The following is a 5,165-nucleotide window of genomic DNA, read 5'->3' as shown; positions in this document are numbered from 1 at the left end:
CAGCCCAAGTCGTACCTATTCTAAAAACTAATACAATCCGCTAACCAACACTAGTCAGTGTACGACCAAGATAATACCAACCGTATCCCATCATATGACTAGTACCCCCTAGTCGTATGATGTCTAGAAACCAGAAATCTTGGAAATTCTCTAAGGGTCAAAACCCAAGGTGTTTCACTAATGTTATTAAAAAATTATTTCTTTAGTAAAAACATTTGGTGGAAGATCTTGTAGAAAAATCCATACCACTCCAATTGTTTCAACTTTAAGTTTAATCCAAAGATCCCACTTAAGGATTCTTATCTGCTAATTCATCTCCTTTTCATTTACATAGAATGTTGATGTTTATTCCATAGTATCCTTGAATAATCTTATAATTTCTTTTATGTCTTGATTTTTGTATAAAAATTTCCTAGTAATTGCATATTTCAAATTCTCTGAAATAATTAAAGACCTTAATTTTGATCCCTTATATGTAATGTTTGACTGTCTATGCAACATGATCACTTGTTTCACCTACACTATGGAGGTTAGAGGTTAATGAGTTTTGGTTTAACTAAATATAAAAATGTAGGGATGCTTTGCTTTACGAGGGAAGAAATATATGGTCTAGGGTTTTTTTTATTGATAGTGGTGTGAATTCCTTTTGTGTAATAACCCTACCAATGGTAGAATCAACCCTGAGAGCTAAACATAATTGTAGGGTTTTTAAGGCTAGGGTATTTTAAGGAAATTTGTTATACTATTTAGTCTTAATTCAAGTCATGATGTATATTTATTGATTGGTCTTTAAATATATTTTTGATTGATGATGGTGTTTGATAATGCTTAATTTAACAAGTGATGAATTGGCGTTCAGGAATATTTGTGATTTCATAAGTTAGTGGACATTAGTTGTTATCTAAAAGGGTGAGGTGGTGATTATTGACTATATTTACTTGGTCGTCAATAATTATAAATGTTATTTCGATTATTGTTTCTTGCATTTTATTTTATTTGGGCCTTTATGATTTGCCTTAAGGCATTGCTTATAATTACTGATTGCATCTTCCATTTTCATACTCATGCATATTGATGATGATAAGTTGATTAGATAATAATGATACCAAGATCATGATGTTAATAATGTTATTGATGATATTAAAATTATGATATTTATGATTTTAAGAATGAAGTTAATGGAATTGAGAATAGAAAAAGATTATGCACATATCTCACATTTATACTTTCACTCATATGCATTTATATTTAAATATGCTTGATGGTTCCTTGTGAGGACCGTGTTGTAATGATGATATGCCATAGTTTTTTTATATATATCAATTATTTAATGAGTTAATGTGGTTTCTTATGTGAACCGGTTATGTTGATAGATATGATTTGCGATGATATCAAAGTGACAATATAGGTACATTCTGAATTATGTATAAATATAGCTCTTATATATTTAGAGTTACAAACTTTATGTATATTGTAGTGTCCTTGCTTGTTAAGTTGTTGAGGCTAGTAATTGTCTTAGTTGTAGCAATCTCAATAGTCAATAGTAGTATAGTAGGGGGTGAGGAATATAATGATCAAAGATTAATGTGAAAGCAAAAATATATAAAGTTACTATAGTAAGGTAAGTGCATAAAAATTGAGGGTTAGTTTAATTCATGGAAGGTAGTTATGCCCTAAGGGTATTTACTATTTATTTAATAAAAGAAAGGTGATAAAGCTAGAAGTTGAAGTACGTATGTTAAGATATTAACTTGTATTCTTGTCATGATCTTTCTTGTTTGCTATTCTAACCCTAGTCAATAGATACTACCTACCTATATATGTGGTTGTGCTAATATTACACTTACTATATCTCCATTTGGTGATATAGCTATGTTTTAGGTTAGTTGGAGTTTCTATAGGCATAATGTCATTTATTCTATTGTAGGTCTTTTCATCCTACCCCTACATGGGTTTTATGTGTCGAGTCATTCCTTTATTTGCTTATTGTTCTTGTACCAATTTAGACTATGTTTTCGAAAATTGAACTCCAGAAGTATATTTTTGTAATAAAGTTTCATCTCCTGTAATAATTAAATGGTTGGGTGGTAAGGATTCTTCTATCTGGCATAGAGTTGGATAGGTGTCCGCATATACCATGATTTAGATCGTGAAAAAATATTGTTGATTATTTTCATTGTGGTTGTTATTATAGCGTTATATATTGATTATTGAGGGATGCGCTAATATTTTGATATGTTCATGAGATTTATATACATTATTATCGAATGTATCAATATTTGGACATTTTCATGGGACTGGTTGTTATAAGGTTGGTAGGAACTATATTTCTGGCATTTTGGTATATGAATAAGAGCTCGTCCCTATAGGTCATGTCAAGTAGATGGCCATAGGACCCTTAGAATTGTGTATAAGCAATTAGTAAGTGTGATAGTTCCTTAAGTGAATTGAGGTCTATAAATATTGTTATTGTTATTGTTTAATTGTATTCTTGAGTAATCTAAGTTGAGCTGTAAATGCTTGGTATGCCGCTTTTTGGTTTTCTACTCACTTGTACAATTAAGGAAAAGTGTTAATTGTGGTTGTTTTTTCACAGTTTTTTACATGGTAAGGTTGGTAGTCATGTTCTTGACTTGGGTTATTGTTTGTATTCCCTAGTACTTGACAAAATTTTGTGGTTTTATTAGTAAAGTCTAAGTTTCATTGTTCTTTGGTATGGATTCATGTTGGTTTTTGTTTAACTAAGTTATGTTTACTTGTTTACATTTATTATTGGGTTGGCCGATGACCTTATTGGTACATTGTAATTTTTGTGTATTGATACTACATGTGCTCCTTTTTTTGTTGATTGTAGAGCATTTTTTCCTAACTGCATCAAGACCTCAGCCTTATACTAGACTATATTTTGACTTAAGGGTGAGCTATATATTTTGAATATCCATCAGTTCTTTATTTAGTTCTTGTCCATCTGTGTCAGACATAGATATATTCAATTCTTTTTGGATTTTATCCTTTTGTTGACAATTGTAGTTTTTTGGTACAATGACTTTTAGTCCTTGGTAATATTTCTGACTTTCTATTTTTTAGCATTTTATTTATTTGAACAATTTTGATTTTTGGTTTATTTAATGGAATGACTAGTTTCTTTTAAAATTTTACTAAGTGTTGCCATTGAGTAATTAGGTTGGATGGTTATCCCAAAGAAGGCTTTGTGTGGATTCCACTCAAGATGAATTTATATTGTGACAAAACAACCTCTCTACTTCTACTTTAAGGTAGTAGTATTGTAACAGTTCAATCCACTAGTGATATTATCTGATATTGTCCAAGGCCCACATAACTTAAAATGTATCACTAGGGAGTAAGGCTTATTTACATCTATACCCAGTATCTTTGCTGTGTTTTGACAATGCGGGACATCTAGTCTTAATTTGGGGTTTTATATACTCCCCCTTTTATGCACTCTGCGTCTTTGTGTAATAACCCCATACTATTCTTAGCTTAGTTCAGATATTAGTTGCATACATACAAGGCTTAAAGCCTGAAAATTTTTGTAAGTGCTAGAGATGTAGTCATTTTCAAGGACTCGTAACTTCGAGGACTTTTAAATTGGTCTTCCCAACCTCGATATGTTGTCTTTTAAGTTAATTTATGTCTAGGGGTGTATAAAGAATGTCTCAAAGAAGTTTTTGATTTTTTGGATGAGGATTGGGTCACGTTTAGATCACGAATCCAGCAAGTCATCACAATAGATCCACGTCGCAGTGCTATTCCCATTGGTACGTACACCGCATCATAGTGAGCAAAATACACCATAGAAATTAGACCACATCAAGGTGAGCATGCTAAATGCAGGTATGAATTTAATTGCCTTGAGGGAAATTATGTCTTTTCCCCTCAATCCTATCCATCATAACACAACTTATATCATCAGTTAGGGCATTTTTTGCCCCTCTTCTTTAATTTCTCTCTCAAGAAAACCCTATGCATCTTCCAAGAAAATCAACTTAAATACTTTCTCTCTAAGAAAACTAAGAATTCAAGTTTCCAAATCTAAGAACCTTCAAGAAAGCATCAATATCGGTGCTTTTCTTCCAAGATTAAGGGTTAAGGTATGTGTGTTGTTCATCCATGGGCCTTTTTTCACCCATGGAGTCCAAGAATCCTTTTTTGTACTTAAATCATGAGTTTTGCATGTTTAAGTTGAACTATGTCCATTGATTTCTTGATAGTTAGATTTCAAGTTATGATTATAATATTTCTAAATGGAATGGGCAATTACATATTTTGAATATTTAAAACTTCACATTTAAATCCCTAAATCATGTTTTAGTATTGTAACTATGTTATCATCGCATGCTTTACCTATTCTGGCGCTTAAGTTTATGAATCTCATTTGTTTGATGAATTGCCTAAGTTGAGTTTTAAATAATGAGTCCTTATTATGGTTTTAACAGCCTTTATATGGAATTACTATTACTCCATTCAGTGCTGGTAGGTTATGAACACCTAATACCTAGTTGTTTAGGTAATTTTAGTTTCCTCAGAATTATTTCAGACAAACCATGAATATTGTCATTTAGTTAGTTATTAACTTCAATTGTTTTCTTAGTTAAACTTAGTTAAGTTCAGTAATCAGTGTCATTCAGCTGGTAGTAGGATTCATCACGAACGAACCCAAAGTTGGGGGTATTCCTGCCAGTTTAGGGTGTAACCCTAGTAGCAATCCTCGAGATACAAAACTACATCACCACCGTAGGTTTGAGATGTCTTTCTCCTAGGGTTGATACATATCTCACAAGTGCTCCTTCAAGTATAGGGTAAATCTTAAGTCCTTCTGTATGTCAGTTTAGTGGATCCAGGAAGCCAGTGTTAGTACCTATTGCACGGTACTGACACCCTTCCAACTTGGTCACAGGTTGGACCTGATTAGTTCAGATCAGGACATGTTGGTTAAATGATACCTCTCACAATGAGTATTTAAAATAGAATTTAGTTCAGGCTTTCTTGACCAAAGAATTTAGCTTACTTGTTAATTAGTTATTAGATTTTAGTATTTTAATTTACATATTATTTTACAAATATTATATTCTTGGAGTTGCATTATTAGATAATTCCGTTTCTCATGCATTCAGGATCTATTGTCTCATACTATTTAGTTAGTA

The sequence above is a fragment of the Capsicum annuum genome, chromosome 9 (genome assembly GCF_002878395.1).
Source record: "Capsicum annuum cultivar UCD-10X-F1 chromosome 9, UCD10Xv1.1, whole genome shotgun sequence".
Taxonomy (NCBI): domain Eukaryota; kingdom Viridiplantae; phylum Streptophyta; class Magnoliopsida; order Solanales; family Solanaceae; genus Capsicum; species Capsicum annuum.
The sequence above is the reverse complement of the archived record's forward strand: the minus strand, read 5'-3'. Positions refer to the sequence as shown.